Source organism: Muscardinus avellanarius (genome assembly GCF_963383645.1).
Source record: "Muscardinus avellanarius genome assembly, chromosome: 6".
In the NCBI taxonomy this organism is placed as follows: Eukaryota; Metazoa; Chordata; class Mammalia; order Rodentia; family Gliridae; genus Muscardinus; species Muscardinus avellanarius.
The window spans coordinates 119553775-119578692 of record NC_137791.1 but is presented as its reverse complement, the minus strand read 5'-3'; the positions used below and the strand labels follow the sequence as shown (position 1 = coordinate 119578692).

General features: G+C 45.7%; 1 protein-coding gene across 1 annotated transcript in view; it reads right to left on the bottom strand.

Moving 5' to 3' along the window:
• Positions 1-24918, bottom strand: part of CCDC149 (coiled-coil domain containing 149) — a gene marked incomplete at its 3' end in the record, with an annotated part of 106073 nt that overhangs the window by 80528 nt on the left and 627 nt on the right. The window lies entirely within an intron of this gene.

The window sequence follows — 24918 nt, the reverse complement described above, 5'->3', positions numbered from 1 at the left end:
GTCCCTAGATAGGTTACAATAGGTTATGAGATTAGTCCCACTTTAGAGATGAGGATGCTGAAGCCCAGGAGCTCAGTTATCCTTCAGCACAGGGTAGTAAGCAGCAGAGCCAGGCTGCTATCTGCAGATGTCAGTTCCAACTCCTTGGTGGTGAGCAACAGTAACTGATGCTCTGAGAGGTGGCACTGGAAGGATACAGGCAGGAGGACAGAAGCCTAGATGTAACCCAGGGTCAGCAAGTCAAGTCTAGACCGTGGGGACAGGACCCCAGGTGTTGGGGACCACTCGGCAGGACCGAGGTGGCACCCAGGCTTGTTGCCAGCGTGGACTCAAGATGGCGCCTGGGCTTGCAGCCAAGTCACGAGGCTCACGAGGCTGGCGGTGCCCTGAGCCTGCGCAGTGAGCCCTATCAGGCGCCTTACGGATAATTAGTGACGCAACGCCTCGTGCTACCACCTGCCCGCCCAGGAGAAGGTTAAAAAGCGCGCATGCCCTAGCGGGGGGAAGGAGAAGGAGCTAAGAGGGTTGGTGGACAGGAAGAGCAGTTCCTTGGCGGACTGCTCCGGGCTCCAAGCTGGGACGGACATGTTCACAAAGCCACCACTGTGACCGGTGTGTGCTGCAGCAGAGACGTAGAGTGCCACGGAGGAGGGTTGGTGGAGTGATGAGGGAGAGGATAGAAGACTGATGTTGTTTTTACCTGAGAGGGCGTTGAGAGAGCATTAAAGAGGAATGGTAACTGTACAAGAACCTGGGGTAATAAAACTGCTTGAGGAAGATCGTGTAAGAGTCGTCACTGCGCACGACACCCAGGTTTGCCCAAAGGATGCTGATGGGATGCAATGGACCCTGTCATCTCAGTCTTTATCTCTGTTTCAGGTCTAGCTGGCCTAGAGCAAGTGAAGTGCCATGCTTTGCCCAGGAGAGGACGGAGCATCTGTCTACAGTTCTCACTGCACACAGGCTGTATCCAATGGTAACCCTCTCCAAGATCAAGTGCTCTTAGAAAAAGAAATGCATAGCCAGGCGTGGTGGCGCACGCTTGTAATCCCCGCGGTTGGGAGGCAGAGACAGGAGGATCGCGCAGGTTCGAAGCCAGCCGTGCGCGCTGGCTTAGGAGACCCTGTTTCCAAATAAAAATGTAAAAAAAAAATAGGTCTGGGAGTGTAGCCCGGAGGTAGAAGGGCTTCCAGGAACCCCAGTACCACCAAAAAAAAAAAAAGAAAGAAAGAAAAAGAAATGCATGCTGGGAACTGGGAAACAGCAAACGCTTCTCTGGGAGGGAGCTGTTCTCCTGGGTTTATTTCTCGCTCTTGCTAAGGTTCCCCTTCTTGTGGTTCGTCAATAATGGTTGAAAAGAAATGGTGGTCATTTCATCCTAATCCCCTTACTTGAATTAATCTCTGAGTCTCTATGGAACACACATGTTGAGAAATAGGCGCTGCAGGAACACTTCGGCTCAGACTTCCCAGCTGCGGTCGGTCCACACGAACCACCTGAAGGAGGGAAGAAGCCTCACGCCAAGGAGACTGCATAATCAGTGAGATGTGAATGGAGCAGATGTGCTACAAAATGCCCAGTTTCTGGCATGTATATTAGGTATCATGAAATACTTTTATTATCCACTCAAAAGTAGATTTCTTTAGGACTGCATTTCAACAGCATGTTGAAACAGAGCTCATAACTCATTTGTTCATGATGCTGGCACATGCCCACACTTAGATCCACACGGGCAGCCTTGTGGGCATCATCTTACAAACTCAAACTCACAGTTTTCTCCACATAGAAGCTTTTTTTTTGCAGTACCAGGGATGGAACTCAGGGGCATTGTACCTCCAAGCTACACCCCCAGCCCTATTTTCTTAGTCTTTTTATTTTAGAAACAGGGTATTACTGAGTTGCAAAGGGTCTTGCTAAGTGGCTGAGGCTGTCAGCAAACTGCAATCCTCTGGTCTCTGCCTCCCGAATGCTGGGATTACACGTGTGTGCCACCACGCCCAACTATCATTGACCAGCTTTTATCTACCCATTTCCTGTTACCTGCAATAAAGCAAGTCATAATTGCTTTAAGGATGATCATAATAACTGAATAACTATCTAGACACACTACATTACTATTTGGATGGGTTTAGAGCCAGATAATTGCTGCCAAGAGAGGAAGGCAGCTGGGTGTCCAGGAGTGACCTGCCATACAATTGCCGATTTTTCTTGGAGGATGGGACCAGGCTAGCTCTCCTTAATTGCTGCAATAACCTGCTATTGATCCAGAAGGGCTTCATCAGATGATAGTAAACACACACACAGCTGAAGGGTCCATGTTCAGGAATCATTTGGAAACTTCCCAGCTGAAGACTTGTGCTTTTTTTTTTTTTTTTTTTTGGTGGTACTGGGGTTCCTGGAAACCCTTTTACCTCCGGGCTATGCTCCCCAGACCTATTTTTATACTTTTTGTATGTGGAAACAGGGTCTCTTAAGCCAGCACGTCTAACTTCGAACCTGTGTGATCCTCCTGCCTCTGCCTCTCAAGCGCGGGGATTACAAGTGTGCGCCACCAAGAGGCATTTCCTCCCCTGGTACTACAGTCTGGATCTTAAATGTCCCCCAAAGGCCCATGTGTTGGATCCCCCAAAGGTGGACTGGGAGGTGGAGGAACCTTCAAGAGGTGGAGCCTAGTAGAAGGTCTTCAGGGCAATGGGAGAATGTCCTTGGAGGGGACAGTGACCCAGCCCCCTCCTCATGGGGCCTGGCCATGACGTGCATGGCTTTGCTCCACCACGCACTACCTCCATGTTGTGCTGACTTGACTCACTGTAGTCCCAGAAACAACAAGGCCAAATGACCATGGACTGAAAGCTCCAAAACTGTGAGCCAAAACAAACCTCTTATCTTTATAAGTTGATCATCTCAGGTATTTGTTATAGTATCAGAAAGCTGACTAACTCTACTTACTACTCTGCTACTTTCCTCCTTCCTTACCTTCTGTACCCCTCCAGTAACATCCCCGTCCATCCAACAAGCAGCTCCAGTAAAAAAGCAATCAACAATTCCTTCACCAACTCAAATAAGCTATTCCCTCCTTCCACACACCTCTGCTTGGCTCTGTCCACAGCCCCTGGCCATGCCATAATGACAGCCTCTTCTGCTTCCCTCACCTGTCTAGCCCAGGTCCTAGTCATTGAAACACTTAAACCAGGTCCCACCACCTTAATAAAATGTCTCTAGTCAGTAAGAGCCCCTCAGTATCGAGTGGGACCTGCCTCTCTGATTTGACCATCCACTTCCACCGCTGTGTTCCTGTTAGACCCACCTGCCACTCTTCCTCGCCTCTCTCTTCTCCTATCCTGTCCTGGACTGAGCTCCCCATGGAGGAAGCCTTCTGCTATCCTCCAGGAAGAAGAAGAGCTGGCTTCTGAGGATGCACGGCATTCTGGGTACACATCAATTACAGCATATGAAAGCACATGTGTGCGTACACACACACACACACACACACACACACACACACTCACTCACAGGCTGTGCCACAGCACCTGCTCACCTGCCTGCTTGCCTACCTGCAGCCTCCACAGTGGCCAGGGCCCATTGCATCCACTGTTGCATCTCCAGAGCTGAGCACAGATCCTTGCTTGTGGTGTGTGCTCAGTGTATTTCACAGACCTACAGCAGCTCCCACTAAGTTGAATATATACATACATATATAGACTCAAGACATAGAGATACATTTGTACATTTTTATAACATAGCCTTAAATTTAGTATTATGCCTAAATCTCTGTTAGAATGGTCCCGAAGAGCTCATAAATTGCTGTTTAGAGTTGATGTAATTGAGACATGAGGGTTGTAATTCTAGTGGTTGGTAAATCCATTGTACTGGATGTATCTGGGTGGTGGCCTGGGTTGGTAGGGTGTGGTTGGAGGTGGATCCCTGGGGTGTGGCCTTGGGGATGATATGGTCCCTCCTCCCCTCCTTCTGGCCTCTCACATGAGATCAATGACCTAGGTTCGTTCGTTCTCTCTCTCTCTCTCTCTCTCTCTCTCTCTCTCTCTCTCTCCCACACACACTTCCCATCACCATGCCCCAAGATCTGCTGTCCTCAGCCTCACATGGACTGAACCCCAAACCCTCAAGGAAAACTGTGAGCAAATAAATATTCCTTCCTCTAAGTTACATGGTCATGTCTTTGGATTATAGCCATGAGGATGCTGACTAAGACAATCTCTAAATCCAACTCTAATATGTTTAGGGTAGGAGCTCATGATATATGGAAAGGGTGAAAGATATTTGCTACAGATTTGTCCAAATTTCCTTTGTATTTTTTCTTAGATGGGAGATTTAATCGAGAGGCTTTCCACCTACCAGCTGCACATCCAGCCCTTTCTTATTTTTTTAAATTAGGTCTCCCTAAGTTGCTGAGAGCCTAAGTTAATGAGGCTGGCCTCAAGCCTGCAACTCTCCTGTCTGAGCCTTCCAAGTACTGGGACCACAGGAGTGTACCACCACAACCAGCTAAAACTTCCTTTGTATTTTATCTCGTTTTTATCACAGCAAAATAGCACTTCCCTACCATCACATGGGTATATAGCCCATTCCCTACCTTTATTCTTAGCCTCCCTTCATATTAACCAGCCCTCAGAAATGGTTAGAACCATCCCTTGGAGACACATGTGTGCTTAACCTCAGCAGATTGGAGTCTGGGGGAGGCGGGGTCTATAGAGTAAAAAGACACGCAGGGCCACCCATGCTCAGAGGCTCTTTGCTGAATCCCTCTGGCCTGCGACGATCCCAGCCCCCAAGGTTAACTCCCTCGAGCCTTGGGGAGAGCTTTTCTGCCCACATCTGCACCCCATCCTCCAATTTCTCGACTCTCTAAGCATTGCCACTGCTTCCTCTAAATTTGTGTTGGGCTCCGTAATTTGAAGATAACATTTCAGCAATCTCAAGTTGGTCGCTTAACAATTCTGCTGCCATTCTCTAAGATGACTTTTTTTTTATGATCTATCTTTCTCAAACTCACCATCACATTTCCCCCTCTTCGGCATTACTTTCGACAGGCAAACTTTGATTATTCGAATGCCCCAGGGGCTGTGCTGAAACCCAAGTCAAGTGAGATTTCAGGTAATTGGAAGAGTTTATAATGTGAGCCACAGTAGCTGGGGGGTATGCGAGACTCACTGACAGTCTTGGTTAACTCGAGTTTGGAATAAGGCAGGTTTGCCTGAATATCTATTTCAATCCTTCCACGTTTCTCATTTCTCTTTCCCCTCTTTCTCATCTTGTCAACCTCTACACTCTCCAGCAAGTGTGCCCTGTTCTTCTCAGGCCTATGAATGATGAGGAGGAAGCGCAAGGGGAAAAAAATTGGCTCTTCTTCTATTGGCCATTAATGGGTCAGGAAATCCCCCTTTCCCTTGCTGAAGATAGCATACATTTTTTAAGACATCCCTGCGTACCTACAGTGAAGTTGCTCCGTCTCCCGTGCCAGGCTGCTCCAACCCTGCCTCTGGTCAAGATGCCAACGGTTGGGCACATGGTTCTGGTTTGATGCTGGATCATGATTTCAGGATGGAAGTGCTAAAACACCCCTGCAGCTGCAGGGGCCTGGGATACACTGGGTATAGGGACAGCCCTGCGTCACCCACCCTCACATTCTCCCATCACACATTATAACACAAATCAGTGGGATGGCATGATACACGCACTGGTAACCTCCTTAGAGGACAGTCATTCAGTTCAGTAGCATAGGGCTGCTCTTGTGCACAGGAGAGTAGCAAAAAACCAGCAAAGCCTGCACATCATTTTGAGCAGACTGACTTTAAAAGCTGTGAAATTCTTAGGGTTCATTTCCTCTTGTCTGGAAAAGAAACCAAAAGAAGAGCCTAAAACTCCTACTGTTGACCAGTTTCCACGTCCCTTGCATATGTGATGGTTTCTAACTTCTCAGATCTGCTCCCAAACATGTCAAGGTGGAGGGGACGTGTGGTAGTGCTTTGCTTTATAGAGGAGGCACCAGGAGGCTAAGGGGTGCTGTGTTCAGGACCAGAGTGCCTGCCCTTGGACCAGAGAGAATTCAGGAGATGCAGAGGGGAAGGCATCATTAATAGATGCAAAGTGGCACCTGGAACTTAGGGAGACATGATGGATTTCATGTGGTCCACCAAGGGGACCACAAAGCTACTGCCCACTCTGTTTCAGTTTTCTTATCTATAAATGATGATATGAATAACTAGCATCATGTTGGTTATAACCAGCATCCGTGCCCATTAGTGCCCGCAGAGGATTCAGTGCTTCCCACACATCAATCATTAATCCTCATCAGCATCCCCAAAAGGAGAGATCACTACCCCCTTTACAAATAAAGAAATGAACAGTCTATAAGTGATTAAAAATAAAAACAATGACCACAATGAAATTAAAGCAATAAATAAAATAACAATAAAATAAAAATAATAAAATTTTAATAAAAAAATAAAAATTAAAATTAAATTTTAATTAAAAAAATAAAATTTTGCAGCTTCTAAGAGGCAAAGGCAGGATTTGAATCCAGGCCTATCCTTTCTCCTACAGTGAGTGTGGTCTCACCCACAGGAAGGTTGTTAGGATTCCATAAAACAATGCACCTCAAAGAACCACTCCATAAACTCTAAAGACACAAGTCTTATCAACACTGAAGAATTGTATCTCTACGCCTAGGTTTATCTTACTCTCTGAAGAATACTATCCCCTAAGCACTGGAGATGGAGCGGCAAAGAGGCAGAGCATATTTGGGAACAGCCCTGCTCCCACCCCTGATACTCCATCCAGGTGCAGATCCTCAAATACGAGGAGGTTTTCCTCCCAGTCTGTCCCAAGCAGCAGGCATCTGCAGACTGAAGGTCTTGAAATCAACCGTGCGCATCCATCGCCACTTTAATTATCCATGTAAGTAGACCTCTTACCGCCATCTGCCAAGATTTCAACCAATCACAATCATTAGTGGTTCTCTCTGGGTGAGAACCTCAGAGACACTGCTGAAGGGCCACTCAGGGCCCAAGCTTTTGCCTACAGGATGAAGGAAACCCCAGCCAAAGCCTGGGGCTGGGAGCTGCTTTCACCTTACTCTATACCCTGCTCATATCTTTTCTGAGTGCTGCTAATCGGCTCCTGCGTTTCATCTTCCTTCTGCTTATTTTCTTTTTCCCATCTCCAGGCATTACTGATTGGAAAGAAAATATTCCTCAACAAGAACTGTGAGTTTAGGACCCAGTCTGGAGCAAAAGGTCAGATGAAGATATATTCTAGGACAGAGGAGGTGATTCAGACACTGGAGTTTTCAGAAGACGGGCTAAATTGTAACCACTTGTTGACCTGGGTCTGTATTTTGGGCTCATAACTGTGAAAATGGGTTCCCTGGGGTGACCTGTGTTTATTATGTCTAAGTCCTCACTGGCTACAGATCACCAGTGGGCTGAGAGCCAATACTGGGCACAACTGTACTTGCTTTCCTTGACAGATATTTGTCTACTACCACCACCACCTCTGTTGTTACCATTAATCAGAATAGTATGTAAATAATAATAAGATGGATTGTGGGCTTTAGTTGTTGGCATGCAAAGCCATAAGACCTGACATTCAACAAAAACATTCCTACATGAAATACACATGTCACTCATGCAGGTGATGTCAAAGTTTGGGCATCTCTTTCTCAGTAAAGAAATCCAGTGCTAATCAGGATCATCATAAACAGTAGTATCATAATGGGTGGTTCAAATATGATCGAGGTGACCATTCCTAAAGGTGATGTAATGCGGAGGCAGAGAGACCCTGAAGGATGTGAAAACAGTAGAAATCCTAAGTAATCCTGGGGGTCAGTCTTCCTGGATCTCCATCCTGCCCTGACACTTCTAGTTGAATGCTCTTCTTTTACCTGTAACACAGGGATCACGATAAGAACAACTTCACAGCACTTGTGAGGGGACTAAATGAGATCCTGAGAACCAGGAATATCAGTAACTGGTATGTGGCCACCAGTAACTTAAGAGACCATCACCACCCCCACCATCCATTGTCATGAATACCATAAGTGCTGGTTTCTGTTCACATTGTGTGGCACAAGACTAAAGCAGTTGAAGCTCATCCTCAAGAAAGACCCACCCAAGCCTGATCCCAGACCCCAGACATGAGCACGGAGGCATCAGCCAAAATGTCAATGGCAGGTCGGGTACCATTCTTTACATGAGCTCACTCAACCCACACAATGAGGCCCTAGAGATATACTCTGATGGTCCTATACACATCCATGGTAGTGCACAATAAGACAGAAGCAGAAAGATCCTACAAGATGGAGACATTTACTTAAAGGGAGTACTCTCTCCTTCAGGCCTTCTTCCTCCCTGTAACAGACTGATCCACAAAATAGAAAGTCTCATTCTTGGAATGGTGGAGGCCAGAGAAATGGGAGGTGCCCAGGCTCTGAAAGTGAGCCAGCAGAGCCGCCCCAAACTGCACTTGAGAGAAGAAGACAGTTCTAACTTACTTAAGCAACTATTATTTCTGGTATTACCATACACGTATACTTAGGAGTATCCCTACGCCCAAGCAACTGATATTAAGGAGCTCTGGCACTTTGTATCGTAATGTAAGATATGTAATCCAGTCCCTCATAGAGTTCTGAGTTGCCACTGACAAGTAACATGGATTGCCAAGACACAAAAGTGTGTTCGCACTGTTTTGGAGAATTAAAAAGAAGTTTTAAATGAAAGAATATTTTTCCTTCTGATACCATAATTCAAAATACATACTTCCTAAAAATGCACTACTTCAATGTACCAGCTGGTTGGTCCATTTGTTCATTTATTCATTCATTCACTCACTCACTAAGGCTCTGATATAGGGAGAAAAATAAAGGCTTCAGGACCAGAGAGCCCGGTTCAGATCCTAGCTCCTGCCTTCCTTGTACACTCCCTTCTGTTTGATCATCTCTTGGCTGTACTGAGCACAGCACTGACGATAAGTTTAGCCAGCTCCCGAGGAGTAAAGGAAAGTGCTCAGCACAAACTCAGCACGTGGGAAAACGCTCAATGGAGAGTTCCTTTTCTCTTTCAAACAATTTTAAATCTCATATTTAAAATGCTTTTGTGCAGTACCTGGCAGACCACAAGTGGAAATTTAAGAGAGCTTTACTACCATTAGTGACACTAGTAAGTGTGGTATGGCTAAACATCTTCATCCAAAATGCTTAGGATGAAAAGCATCTTGGATTTGAGCATTTTTCAGATTTTAAGATAGATAGTTTTTAAGCATGTATACGTGCGAGATATCTTGGAGATGAGACCCCAGTCCAGCTAAATTCATTTATGTTTCGCATAGACCTTATACATACAATAGTTTTAATAATTTGGGGCATGCAACAAATTTTATATAGTTTAAACCATCAGAAAGCATGACTTGTGCTATCATCCTGGCACTCAAAAAGTTTAGTTTTGAATGCCATGTCCCTAAATGAAGGTATCCCTGCCGATCCCATTAACACGTACAGGAGTGGGTTTCCAGAGGGAAATACACCAAATACTGTGTACATGTATGTTTGTATCACTTTGAACCTCACTGTGAGGTCTAGTTACAATGCACCAATAACAGTATATATTTTTTAAAGTTTGGTGTTTTCGAGCATTTAAGATTTTCAGATTGGGGTGCTCACTCTGTGTTAACAGTCATAGTGATGGCTGCAGTAATACTGGTAGGAAAATCATCAAAAGCCAAACAGAGAGAAGAAGAGGGGAGGGGTCCCGATGGACGTGGTCAACGTCTACACCATCGAGGCGTGGCTGCTCGGCGGTGGGCAGGGTGTTTCTGGGAGACAGGTAGAGTTTGTCTCCTTGTCAGTGGTTTCATGAATGATTCCAGCAGTCACAGCCACCGTTTCCCCTGCTCGCCAATGCCATCTCAAAAGAACTTCTCTCAAACCCAGGCATTTAAACTGTTCAATGAGTTTCCCTCCTCTTTTAAAAATGAAATTTTAGAAAGAAGCTGGGAAATGGGGTGTACTAGCATGCCTGCTCCTCTAAACATCTTCCCAGGGGGGCTAGGAAGTCAGGTGCCTTTTCAAATACACCCGGAAGGGGGTGGGTTGTGAGAGCGCTCAGCACAACACAGGTGTATTCCAAGAAGCTAAGTGAGCGACCAGGGTGCAAACCAACCCTGAAAACACACACATGCAGGGACGTCTCAAAGTTCCTGACCTGGCAGCCTGTTCCTAAGCCCCAAATATCAGACACCTGAGCTTCAGACAGTAGGAAAAGACCCCATAAATTTTCCTAAGACATAGGCATGCAGTCCAACAAATGTGTCTTTTGCCAATATCTCGAAATCCTACATTGCTATTATCTCTGATAATGACAATGATAATGGTGGTAATGAGAGACATGAAAATAATTTGATACTTATTGATGAGAAGGAAACAGAACACAATAAAAAAAAAAACAGCCCACAGTAACAGAAATCAGAATAATAGTTACCTCTGGGGCAGGGAACACACTGACTGAGAAAGGCACACAGAGCTCTCTGGGAAGCTGGGAATGTTATAAACCTTGATCTGGGTGGTGGTCACACAGCCCCCAACACACGTACAAATGGGCTGAGCTGTCCACTTAAAATGTGTGTGTGCACTCTCTATATGTTAGCCTCCACAAAAATGAAATAATAAAATAGCATACTATAAACTCATTTTTAGAAATAATGGCATGAAAAATAGGAGATTATACTAGTAGTCAGCTCTGGGTAGTGAAATTATAGTTTTTTTTTTTTTTTTCTTCTTGGTACTGAGGATTGAGCCCATGGGAATTCTGTCTCTAAGTTACACCCCCAGCTGTTATTTATTTATTTATTTATTTATTTATTTATTTATTTGTGGTACTGGGGATTGAACTGAGGGACATTCTACCCCCAAGCTATACCCCCAGCCCTATTTTATTCTTTTTACTTTGAAACAGGATCTTACTAAGTTGCAGAGGGCCTCACTAAGTTGCTGAAGCTAACCTCAAACTGGAGATCTAACTCTCTCAGCTTTCCAAGCACTGAGATTATGAGTGTGCACCACCACACCTGGAAAATTATAGACTTTTCTCCACTTAAACATATCTATATTTTCTAAATTTGGTTGTGTAGTGAATTTACATTGCTCAGTATTTAAAGGTTAAAATCTAACATCCAAGATATTTATCACCTCTGGATATCACCCTCAGTCATTCACTTTTAACCTTCCCTCATTCACAAATTCAGTCCATCAGGGCAGGTACCCCAGAACTGCCTAAGGGAGCTCTCCATGGTAGGGGTGAGGCTCTCTCACTCCCTGGGAGATGCTGCTCTAATAGGGTGGGGTCACCTGCTGCACCTGTCTTCAGCCTACAGCACCAGGGATGTGCTCTGACCATCCCGTTCAGGGAAAATCACATCCACAGGGCTCCAGAGCTGGCCACTGTGCTGCTCCTAGCCCCTACTGAAGTCTGAGCAGGAATCTAGAACCCGACCCCAAAAGTCTCCCTTTTTAGCTCAAATTATTGGGTTTAGATCTAAGTTGGCTGGAAGCAGATATGAGGAGAGATGTTTTCTGGAAGGCAAGAGCTGTCAACTCTTATCTGGAAATGGGCGTGCAGAGGACCTAAACCCAGACTCCCAGCACAAACCCCTGGTTTAGTGAAGAATCATGAAACTTGAAGGTAAAATCAAGCTCTCCACCCTCAATTCTTGCTGAGTGACCATAAACTAGGGCTCTGAATTTCTAAGTGTTCCACAACACTCCGATTTTCCATTTCTTCATCTATGAAATGAAGACTCTACCACCTACTCAGCTGAAGCACTGAGGCGGTTATAAAGGGGGTGTAGAAGAAGGTGAGAACATCCTCTTGGGGTGTGCACCCCAACTTTTGGCAGAGTGCCTGGGACATAGTAAATCCTCTTAAATGTCAGCTGAAGAAAGACAAATATAAGGAATTGCCTGTAGTTTTATTTTTCATGAAGCAAAGAGGGCCAAGGGGACCAAAAAAATTAGACAGCTTCTTTGCATAAAAGTCAAACTACGGCTGGCAAATCACTTCTGGAGGAAGCCTCAGTGCTACCCTGAGCTGAGTTAAAGTGCATTCTACATCCAGACACACTGTAATACCCGTCATGTCCCACTGTAGAAAGCAGCTCTTTATAACCAAATGATTTCCCACCCACAGCCTCCACCTGACTTTCTCAAGCAGTATATCTGATACAATAAAATTCCAGTTTGGAAGGAAGGAAAAAAGCCGAGGAGGAAAGGACTGCGTTATAGTAAATTTGCAAATCCCGCAGGGTTTATTACAAGGTGATTTGACTTACTACCTTGAAAAGATCACAATCTATATTTTGAATCTCAGAGGCCCTGGAGGATAAAAATGGATATGAGGGGACTTGGGGGCAAGCAATAGATGAGAACTGTTGTTCAGACAAAAAGAAAATGAATGTCCTTGTTTTAATTTGGTAGTTTTTCAATTCGGGCGTTAACTAAGTTTTTCAACTCAAGTGCTGGGTTTGTCATCTCTTTTAGATTTGTTCACTCCATGCAGGACCTTGTGCTGGGCACAGAGGGAGATGAAGGAATAAATCGCCTGCTCCTGCTCTGGCGCTGGCAGCCACCGACACAGACGGCCGTGATCCCAACAGAAGGCGGCCACAAGACACGTGGCCAGAGACATGCGGCTAGCCGATGCCACGGGGTCACAGGAGGGGAGGGGGCTTTTAGCTGGGGACAAGGCTGTCGTGCCTGAGCCTTGAAAGAGAAGAAAGTAAGAGTATGAGGACAAGAGTTCCAGGCAGAGGGCACAGCGTGAGTAAAGGCTAGGGACGTGCAAAGCCAGGCTTCAGACTGAGGACCTCAAAAGGCTCCATTTACCAGGAGCGCAGGCTGCAAGGAAAGAGAAACACAAAGCACGGCGGGAAAGTCTGCTTTGGATGAAGGTAAGAAACTGGCCTTACTGCCGACAGGGACCAGGCCAATTGGACCTCTGGACAGTCTTTGAACAAGGAAGAGTCATGGTCAGAGTTTTGCTTGAAGGCATTCATGGATGAGATGGGAAGGTGACCTGGGGATGTGAGAGGCCCAACGGCTGATAAAGAGATGTCTACAAGGATCCCGGAGGCAGGTACCACTTGTTCTTTGTGAGCACGTAATATGTCTTCCTAAACCCTGAAAATGGCTTAATCCGAAGCTGATTAAAAAACCCAGCAAAGAAGAAAACAGGGTGATCAGCAGATGGTCTGAGAACCAAAGCAGGGTCCACTGGGGAAGGGCAGAACAGCATGGACAATAAGAGATGCAAAGTTGGAAGAAGAGTAAGAGGTTCTCAGGGATCCTGGGGAACAGATGCTGCCTGCGTGTCTGGAGCAGGTTGCAGGCACACTTGCAAGGTCTGGGGAGGCTGCTGGAGAGAAAAGGCCACAGTTGACCCAGGCAGCACTCACCAGGTGGGAGCGAATTAAAAAGCAAATTGGAACCAGCTAAGAAAAGGGAGTCCCATCCCTGCCACCTCCAATTTTGCCTTGCTGGTGGGGTCTGCAGATGGCAGAGCAAGCAGGCACGTCAATCCGTGCCTCATCAATATAAATTTTTAGTGGCATCATGCTGACAGCTGGCCTCTGACACATCACCTCCCCCCTGCAGAGGCATCTCTGAAGCCCCAGGGAAGGCTTTCCTAAAGCCAGACAAAGGCAGGAGTGCCATGGAAGGGTTGGACGTCCAAATACACTCTACATATATCCTCTCTTTTTTTATTCTCTTCACTGAGAGACACAAGGCAGGTAGTATTATCCACATTGTATAAAGTCCAGAAGAAATGAGGTCTTCAAGAAGTCGGGAATTTTGCCCAAGACAGGTAGCTTCCTAGTGGGAGAATGTGACGAGTTATGGAACCTACTGCATCCTGAGGCTGGCCAGCACCGGGGGCATGTGCCAGGACCATTTGTACAAGGAAGGATGGAAGAGAGACTCAAGTGGGTCAGCGGGACAGAGGAACAGTTGCAGATGTATTCCTGTGTGCTCCACAGCCCTCTTTCCTGGCCAGCCCCTCAGACACATGGAGCAGATCAGCTACCTTCCCAACGCACCCAGGCCGTTTCTGCTCCAAGGATACGATCTCTCACTGGTCAGACACCTCCAGAATGAAGGTCTCATGGAGCCCAGCATCTTCTCTACCACTCACATGACATTTGAAGTCTGCCTAATGAACCACACCCGATGCTCCACTGTGTGTCCTCCCCTTACACAAAACAGATGACCTGGCAGTTCCCCCAACAGGTCCCGTACTTTGCGACTTCTGCCTATAACACCCTTTCTTCATATTGCCACTTGCTGAAATCCTGCCCAACCTTCCTGGCCCAGGTTCCATCTCTATCCAGAACCCTTTTCCATTCCCTAATCCAAATTCACCTTCCCTTATTCTGCAGAGCCTTTATCATAATACATGCCCTAGCATTATGGTCTGAACCCACTTCTTTGGTATGTGTGTGTATGTGTGGTACTGGGGGTAGAACCCAGAGGCTTTTCTACCTCCGGGCTACACTCCCAGACCTATTTTTTATGTTTTTTATTTGGAAACAGGGTCTTACTAAGTTGCTGAGAGCCTCACTCGGTAGCTGAGGCTGGCTTCGAACCCGCGCAATCCTCCTGTCTCAGTCTCCCAAGAGCTGAGATTACAAGCGTGCGCCACCACGCCCAGCTATCTGAACCCACTTCTGTCACCACTGGACTGCAAACTCCCCCAGGACAAGCGTGGTGCAGACAGTTACACCTGTGTGTGTTCATTATGTATCTGGTCCATTGAAGGCTGACCTTCTTCCTGGACCACACCTGTCCATCCATATCACTATGCAGTCACTCACTTCTCCATATCAACCAGCCCATCAGGATCAACAATGGTGGCTCCAAACTGACATCACTGACCCCCACCTTTGTGGCTGCCATGCACCAATCTACAGGTGGGTAAGCACATCCCTGAATCACTTTTCATAAATAAAGATGGGAAACCAAGTAGAGGCTCTGCAGATGGGCAGAACAGGTTTGTTTAGGGTGCCATATCAGTGCCTCAGGTCTGCTCCTCTTGACCCACAGCAGAAAATCTCAGCATCCCATAATTCCTTTCTCCTGACCCTTCACAGGTGCCCACAGCCTCTTCTTAGAGGAGCTCACTAACTGGCACAGGAGGTGATGGCCACACACAGAGAAGGCTCCTTCCTTCCTCAAGCAGCAGACAAGTGCTAAACATGTAGCATTTAAAGGCGACCAATATAAAGCAGCAGATGAAAAGCTCGCTTCAAACTTGGGGGTCAGGACAATTTCAGAGGGATGTGTGCTTCCTATCTGCTATAAAAGGCTGGTAAAGGCAGTGGCCAGGAAGGAAGGGAAGACTTGCTGAGCAAGGTCAGGGTATGAGGATGAGGTGGGAGCCAGAATGCATGAGGAATCCTGAAACGGGGGAGCAAAGGGCCAGAAGGCTAGAAAGATGCATCCAGACCAGGTAAGTGGGGAGCCACTGATGGTTTCTGAGTAAGAGAACCTCTTGAGAAATGGTTTATTTTGTTGTTCTATTTTGGTAAGGTGGCTTAACTGACAAGCCACACAAACTGGCTTCAAGAGAATTTGCGCAAAATTAGGATGTTTGTTGCAATAAAATAGCTGAAGAGCATGGAAATAGGGTAGGTGAAATGAGGTGAAATGAAAATGGGACACTTCAAAATAAAAATCAAGCAAAGGCTTATGTTCCCTGGGATCCCCGTTCCCCTGGCTCCAGTTTTTCCAAAGCTCCAGGGAGAGAAACAGACTGTCAACTAAGCAGAGCTCTTGGTCACGAGGCACCCAAAGCCCCAGTTTAGTGTGATTGGTGGAAAACCAGGCAGTGGGTACCAAGCGTCATCTACTCCGGTCATTTTCATTCAGGGAATAGCCAAAGTCCTCTTCTGATCTTTAGCCAATCCATTTTATTCAATGTGAAACTTGCTAAATTAATTTTTTTAACATAATAAGAGTAGAAATTGTCAAATTTAGAAGCACATATGCGAATCTCCCTGCGCAGGAGAGAACATGAATCCCATTAGTTAAAATTAGAAGTTGTGCTCACTTTCCCCCGCATGCTAATTTTAATAAACTTACTCTGAAATTAGCCTGCCACTATGAAGATAGCTGCTCATCAAAGATGTTCCCAGTAAGCACTCAGCTCGCTTTGCAAAACTTCAAGTACTTCCAGAAAACTCGGAACAATATAGCTGTCTAAACAGGACATGTTCTCTTCTCAACAGATGCATTTACCCCCAACTTTCTGCACTCCCCAGGATCACCACTCTTGGCCACCCATCAGGGGCCATCTTGGACTCTCTCTGCTCCATCCTCCCCATCCAGCTGCTATAAAGTCCTGTGGGGACATCCCTTAAAGTGCTTCCCATAGTTGCCTCTTTTTCTCTATGCCCACTGGTGCCATATCCCTCAATTCCTCAAACTTTCACACATTCATGTATTCTACATTTACTCAGTGCCTACAATGGACAAGATACAGTGCTAAGTGCTAAGGTTACAAACTGATAATAAATGGTACCTAACCGCAAGGACAGAAAGATCGTTGAGTCCAGTGTGGAAAAAGACAAGTCAAAGGCCAGACAGGCCACCAGACAATAAGTGGTATGACTTAGGTGCAGTGAGGGTAATTGAGAATATTGCTGGTGGCAGAAAAGATTAGATTACTGGCAGCTCATCCCAACCTGTCTCTCCCTGACTCCTGGCAGACTCACCAAATTTGTTGTTATGTCCCCACTGTCTGGCACAGTGCCCTGTAGATAACAGAAGCACCAGGACTACTGAGTTCAGTGGAAACAAATCTATCCCAAGAACTTTCTTCAACTTGCAAGGAAAGCATTTGGTGCCTCTCTGTGAACAGCCACATTGGGGCACACCCTACTGTCTGGCTTTTGAAGTCATTCATCATTTCATCCACCCTGGCTATCCAACTCCAATTTCTGCCATACCTCAACCCAGCAGTTTCCATCCTTATCTGGAATACTTCCTCAAAGGCCAACCACCAGCTCAGGGCTCATGTCTGCTTCTGGTCACTATCTTCTCTGTCCTCTTTATCCAAAGGGAAGAGACCCATTTCCAGGCCTACTTCTTCTAAGAAGTTTTCCCCACTGTTTCAAGTCTCACTAAGTGTATATGTGTATATATGAACATTGATATTACAGATATTTTACTTATGTACATATATGCATATGTATTCACACATGTGTATATGCATATCCATGTCTAAGATCTATTATTATTGTACTGTGTGTTTTCATTCAATGTTTAGTGTTGGCTAATAAAATAAATATTTTAAAATAGTAACTTCTGGGCATGGAGACATGCACCTGTAATCCCAGAAATTGGGAGGCTGAGACAGGAGGATCACAGGTTCAAGGATAGCCTCAGCAAATAGTGAGACCTTAATCAACCTAGCGAGACCCTGTCTCAAAATAAAAATAAAATTGGGCTGGGGGTATAGCTCAGAGGTAGAATGCCCTTGGGTTCAATCCCCAGTACCACACACATAAAATTAACTGATAGCCTATCTCCCCACCTTGCCTCCACTGAGACCCCTGTTTTGCCCTGAATACATGTCATCCTTTTTAAGAAGCTAGACATTCTGCCTTCATATCCCCAGGAAGGGAAAACCCAGGAGAGCACGGGTAACAGGTGGCTGCCCTTTTAGTTTTGAAAGTCTAGTCTTTGAGGTAGAGAGCCTCCTCGGTGGTTCCCAAAAGATTAGAAAAGATATCCCAAGTTGAGGTGAGGGAAGAATCAGAGTGCAAAGGAGGCTGAGTTCCCCGTCCATAAGAACAGCCAAGCTTGGCCTAATCCACCTAGGGAGGGAAAGGAAGTAAGGACTCAGAGGAGTCTGGTTTATTTTGATGGAAAGCTGATGAGTTGAAGAATTTAGAGGCAAGGGAGAGCTCTCTGCAGTAGTGGCTTACTGCCTCGAATACCCATGTCCCCACTTTTTAAAAAATTAGGTTAACCGAAGTATAATTTATATAGCAAAAATTTCGGCCTTTTTAAGTGTACAGTTCTTTAACAAATATAAACACGTATCTAGCCATCGCTACAATCAAGACCTAGGCTATGAGCCAGACATGGTGGCATGTATCTACAATCTCAGTACTTGGGAGCTGAGACAAGAGGATCAGAGGTTTGAGGCCAGCCTCAGCAACTTAGTGAGACCCTCTTTCAAAACATATGACAGATACCATTAATTTATCAACACAAAATAGCCACTCATGACAAATACCAAAAAAAAAAATCTGTTGTATACTGCACCATGAGACTTATACCCTCAAAATGAAGTTATTTGATTGTATACTATTTGATGGAAGAGACTGAGCTTTGGGCTTGAGGGGGAAAGAGTGTATCTAAGCAGAATCACGCAGTCAGTACAGTGAGTGTCTGGCGTCCTTCACTTAGCAAATGTCCTCAAGTCACCCTCACTCTTGCATGGCTAGGCAGTCTATTCCATCTACACCCCAAGCAGATTCCATTACACAGGTGACCAATTGACCCACTCCCCAGGTGATGGGCATTGGGGCCATTTCCAGTTTTCAGAGATTGATGATTCAAACTGCTATAAAGGTTCACACCCAAGTTTTTGTGTGAACACGTGTCTTTATTTATTTCTCTTCCTCCTACCTAGGAGTAGCATTACTGGGTGGTTCTGTTTAAATACATGTTTGACTTTGCAGGGAACTAAAAGGCTGTCCTCAGAAGTGACTGCCATTTTCTCTTCACTCCGGCAACACGTGAGGCTTCCAGGACTGCACTGCACCCTCGTCAGCACTCCTTTATCCTTTGTTGTTTTTCCATCCTAGTAGCTGTGGTTTCGGTTTACATTTCCCTAATGACCGATGGGGTTGCACGTCTGGGTGCCGGCTCATGTGCTCACCTGAGCCTCTTCTTCAGTCTACTTAACTCTTTCACCCATCTTAAAAATTAGACAGTTTATTTTCTTATTATTGAGTTGTGAGAGTTCTCTATTCTGGATACAAGTTATGTATTCCGTACATACTTTATGTGACTTGTCTTTTCTTTTTCTTTTTCTTTTTTTTTTTTTTTTTTGGTGGTGGTACTGGGTTCCTGGGAGCCCTTCTACCTCCAGGCTACATTCACAGACCTATTTTATATTTTTGAAACAGGGTCTCTTACGCCAGTGCGGCTGGCTTCGAATCTGCGTGATCCTCCCGACTCCGCCTCCCAAGCACAGGGATTACAAGTGTGCGCCACCACGCCTGGCGTCTTTTCATTTTTTTAACAGAGACTTTCAAAGACAAGTAATTTTTAATTTCAATAGAGGTTTTTGTTTGTTTGTTTGTTTTTTGTTTTTGGTGGTACTGGGGATGGAACCCTTCTCAGGCTACACTCCCAGGCCTATTTTATGTGTTTTTATTTGGAAACAGGGTCTCTTAAGCCATCTGAGGCTGACTTTGAACCTGTGTGATCCTCCAGTCTCCTGTCCCTGCCTCCCAAGTGCGGGGATTACAAGCATACGCCACCACGCCCAGCTAATTTCAATAGAGTTTAATTTATCCATTTCTTTCTCTGACAAGTTGTGCTTTCTGTGTCCTGTTTGCCCTTCTTGCTTTTTTTTTTTTTTTTTTTTTTTTTTTTAGCAAAACCCTCTCAAATATAAGTTGGATGCATCCTTTCTGCAGGGTACATTTCCCACCTCCTTTATAGCGAGAGGTGGTCAAGTGACTATGCTCAGACCAATGGGATGGGTGCAGCAGTGGTATATACCGCCCTCCTGTCACACCTAAGGAAAAAGAAAAAGATCCTTGTCCTGAACATCCCCCTCTTTCTCTTTCCCCCTTCACATGTGCTGGGACACAAAGGTGGCAGCAACCTAATTTTTTTTTAAATTAGGTTGTTTATTTTATTGTTACTATTGAGTTGTGGAAGTTCTTTAGATATCTGGGACACAAGATACATAGAAGAGGACCATACAGGAAGAGGACCAACCTCTAGTTGTGGTGGAACAACTAATAGAAGAAATACAATCTCTGAAACCACTCAGAGGCAGGGCTTCTCTCCCACAGAACCACCACACCCTAGCATGAAAGAGACATCAATGTATGTCTTATTTTAAACCATTATATTTTAGAGTTAAGTATCTTGGATGTTACCCAAACAAATACATGTGTCCTCCTTAGGAAGTAAAACATAATCCCCAGTTTCTTGGACCCAGCCTGATATTGTGTGGTGTATCTATACAGACATTGTACGATAATTTCCCAAAGTTTCTGACAGCCCCAGAATGACTCAGGTTAGAAGAATATCAGCCCTGAAGTAATGAAAGGGCAGTAGAACAAACCTAAAAAAATTACTAATTCTATCTCCAACCTTAGCAAGAGAGCAAAGTTCCTGCTGCAGAGCAGTGATGAGCAGTACCTCAATTTATCCATTCAACCGAGAGGTGCGGACTTGGTACATCCAGCTCAAGGGCCAGAGTGGGTTACGGATAGAACAAGGGAGGACACAAAGTGACCAAGGACCAGGTACTAGTATGAAACAAGGACAGTGTGCCTAAGTGAAAATCACCCAGACCAGATGTGTGCACCTGCCATGACCCGTGCCTGTAACTTAGTACATAAGTCTCTAGAGCAAACATATTAGTGCAAGGAGAGGCCGAGGGATGGCTTCAACCCACACCGTGTCTTCATCACTCTTACAAAGGAAACTTGCAAGCCAAATTAAGGTCTCACAGCAAAACAAAGATGTCTGCATTTGTGTTCACCAGAATTTGCTTAGGCTGACTGTGCCCACATTCACCTCCTCTGCACAGAGTTAAGGACTGACAACGTTGCTTTGTTTGATCCCCACAATTACAGCACCCATGATACAGGTCTTTTTTCTATTTAAAGGTGATAAAAACAAGGCTTAGAGAAGTAGCTGGGTGCCTGGTTCTCTCAACATCCATCCCCTTTCTCCAGGGAAATGGACCTTGTTATACTTGGGCATCTACTCTACCCTTACTCACAGTCCATGGAGGTTAGACAGGGCTCCACACACAACTCCAGGCCCAAGACGATCAGATCGCCACACCCCTGAGAGATTACTTGCAGGAGAGGTGACTGATCTACAGGGCCTTGAACATAGTATCCTAGGGTCTTATGGAATCTGCTAGAAAAGGGCCTTATCTTCCCTTCTGGGCTTGAACAGGAGAGGACAGGAGGCTGAGCTGAAAGCCCAGAAGCAAGAGACACAAAGATGGAGAGAAACCATCCACTTGAATGCTGAATCCAGCCATACCCCAGACTAGCTCATCAAGAATGTATGAGTCACATTCCCTGGAGGAGCTTTCTAGGGCTACCATAAAAAAAATTGCCACAAACTGGTTGATGTAAAGCAACATAAATGAATACTCTGATGGTCCCAGAAGTTATAAGTCCAAAATCAGGGTGTCAGTAGAGTCCGGTTCCCCAACGTAACTCTAAGGAGGCTCAATCCTCGTCTCTTCCTAGCTTCTGGTGTCGTCGGTAGTCTGGCTTTCCTTGACTTGCAGCTGATACTCCAACCTCTGCTTCTGCTTCAGCCACCACAGGGCCATCATCCCTCTGTGTCTTTACATCCTCTCTATGCTTCTGTGTCCAAATTTTCCTCCTTTTCTAAGGACACTAGTCATTGGAGTACATTTCCTCCCCCACGTGCTAATAGGACTTCATCCTAACTCGATGACATCTCTAAAGACCCTACTTACAAATAAGGTCACCCTCACAGGTGTGGGTGGCTTAGAACTTGAAGATGTCTTTGTAGGGAGCACAATTCAATCCAAAATAACAGCTAATACGTTTTCTCTGAACGTAACCACTTTGGCTTGCAGTTTTAAAGAGGCCAAGCCAAGACTGGCCCTCTTAGTATCTTCAATCTAAGTCAGTGACTGAAACCTAAAGTTGGGTCTTACCCTGCATTCTACGGCTGCTCAGCGTCTCTACCAAGGCAGGGGTTCACCCAGCCCTCTTTCCCAAGGCTGAGGCCCGAGGTTAACTGTCTTCTCTCTGCCTTGCGGACACTGCACACCACATGCTCAAGGAAAACGAGATTGATTGCTCTCTATAATTTTAAACTAACCAGAATTCAAATAGTGAAATTGAATTTAGACATAGTCCATCATAGGCTGGTAGGCTGACAGATGACCAGGATTTTTATCTTGGAAATATAAAGTTATTGATTGCCTGCATGGCTGCATTAGCTATTTCTCCAATTTGGAAAGCTCACCTCAGGGGGCGAAAATAAGAACATTTACCCCCCTCCCAAGACATTTAATTTCCCAAACAGAACCCCAGCTATACCTCTTCCACACGCATGGCCGTGTTTACTTCGGGGCCTGAAAGGGAGGCTGTAATTTCAGCTTGTTATTCTAAAAATGTGAAAATAAAACTGATCTCTGTAGGATCATTTTAAATGAAAATTGCTTCCTAGAGGCAGGCTGGAGAAGTAAAGTGACTGAAAGGGAGTGCAGGGCTCTGGGCAGGAAGGTCAATGGAGTGCGGATCCAGGTGAGTGATGGGATCCAGGACTTGTGTAAAAGTGGATGAGACCCTGTCAAAAACCCAGTGGGCCTGGGTCAGATGTGCAGTAGTCTTCCACAGTTCCTTCCTCGGGGTAACACCTCCAGCTGCTGACCACACTCTTCCTTTAATCTTACATGGCAGGGTAGCAGACCCAGTGCAAACCTGTGGGCTCCACCAGCCAGATGACAGGCAGCAGACCCCACCTGGGTGGCTGAGCTTGTGAGGAAGGCAGATGGGGTGACACCTAAACACTTTTCAGCATTTATTTCCTACGGCTGTTGTCCCAAATCCCCACAAAGTGGGGAGCTTATTCTCCCACATTTATGAAGACCAAAAGTCCAAAATCCAAGTATCAGCTGGGCTAGTTTCTTCCAGAGATTCAGAGAGAGAATCTGCCTCATCCCTCTGTAGCTCCTGGGTGGCTTGGAGTTTCTCCCACACACGTCTCCCTGTGTCTCTGTGTCTCACGTCCTTTTCTCCTTTCTCTTATAAGAACACCAGCCATTAGAGTGAGGGGCTGGCCTAAATTCAGGATGGTATCATTGCAGGATCCCTAACTCATATCTGCAAAGACCCCGTTTCCAAAGAAAGTTACCTGCACAGAAATTGGGGGTTAAGACATTGGTGTTTATGGGGAATTGGGAGACACTATGGTAAATTTGAAAAGACGCACTCTCATAAGCACCAAAGAGGACTCTGGTGTAGGTGATCCATGGGGTACACTCTGAGAAAGCTAACCCAGTTGCTGGGGATTCGAAGATGAGCCTGCCCTGAGGAACCTGCCATCTAACAGACAGGTAGGATTTATTTATGCAACAATAGAGAGGAACCAATGACTAAAATAAAAAGCAGAGCCCGGAGATGCCAAGCAGGCTCCAGAGTCAGACAGACCATGGTTCAAATCCTGCCTCCTCCACTTCCCAGCTGTGAGCACTGGAGCAAGTCCTTGGCTTGCCTGAGCCACAGTTATTTTATCTGCATAAGAAATAGTTCCTACCTTTGTCATTGTAAGGATGAGGCTCAGACAGAGAAGGAAAATGCTTAGCTGTCAGATGCTTAACATGAAGGACACACTCAAGAAACGGCCATTGGTTACTACTAAGGCGGAAGGCAGGTTGAATCCACTTTTACCTTCCCCTGGAGCCTAGCTGTGTGCTATCTACCTTCTAAGTCCTTAACGAATGTCTATAGACAGCAAGATGGCATTCCTCTAGAGCCTCAGTTGGAAGGAGCAGGACAGCTCCTAGAGGACCCATTTCCAGACTTACACAACAAGTACCTATTGATCAGCCACTGAGAGCGGAGCTCAGTGTGCAGACACTGGAGTAAAGAGCCAAATAAAACACAGAGCCCAGGGGGAGGCCAGTCATTAGCGCGAGGTGCGGGTCAGCCCACCACGGAGAGGTGCACCCAAGGACAGCTCATGCAATCCAGCACTGATTACATCCATCCATAAGTATGCTCTTACTGTTTGTTATGAGTATACATTAAGCTCCGGGTGTTCCTTGAGTGTAAGAAGGGTTGTTTTGTCTTATTGACTACTGCATTCTAAGTACCTAACAAGGTCCCCAACTCCTAATGGCATTTGATACATATTTGTTGGAGTAGTAAGCATTCTACTGCTATTTCGGAGCCCAGCACTGGACTTCTTTGGAGAACCACCTATAGAATCCTTAAGTAATAAGTGTGTGATGGGCCCAGAGACAGGGTCCCCAGAAGGTCTGTCCCTTTACATAAAGCCTGAGAGTTGAAGGAGATGAAGATGTCTGCCATATGGTGGAACCTAATACTGTACATGGAGAGAGGGTTTTGGGTTTTTTGTTTTTGTTTTTGTTTTGTTTGCCGTACTCAGGATGGAACCCAGGGGCATTCTACCTCCCAGCTATACCCCCAGCCCTATTTTTTGGTTATTTATTTATTTATTTATTTATTTATTTATTTATTTTTGTTCTTTATTTTGAAACAGGGTCTCACTGAGTTGTAAAGGGCCTCACTAAGTAGCTGAGGCTGTCCGCGAAGCACCATCTCCCTGTCTCAGCCTCCCAAATGCTGGGATTACATGTGTGCACCACCACCCCAGCTTGGGAGAGCTTCTGACCGCTAGACCACTAGTAAGCAAACTAAACTAGGGCAGACGCTATCACATCTCATACTTCTTTAGAAATGTGCTCCCCTGCGCACGCTGGACAGTAGTGGCTAGGTAACACCTGGATCTGCCAGCCCAAAGAGCCTAAGCAGGGCAAGTCTCCTGGGAGATGGCAACACCAGCATCCCTCTCAGCCTCAGAAGCCAGCAGCTCCTTCTCCCAGGCCAACATTCTAGGGTGGACTGAAGAGGAAA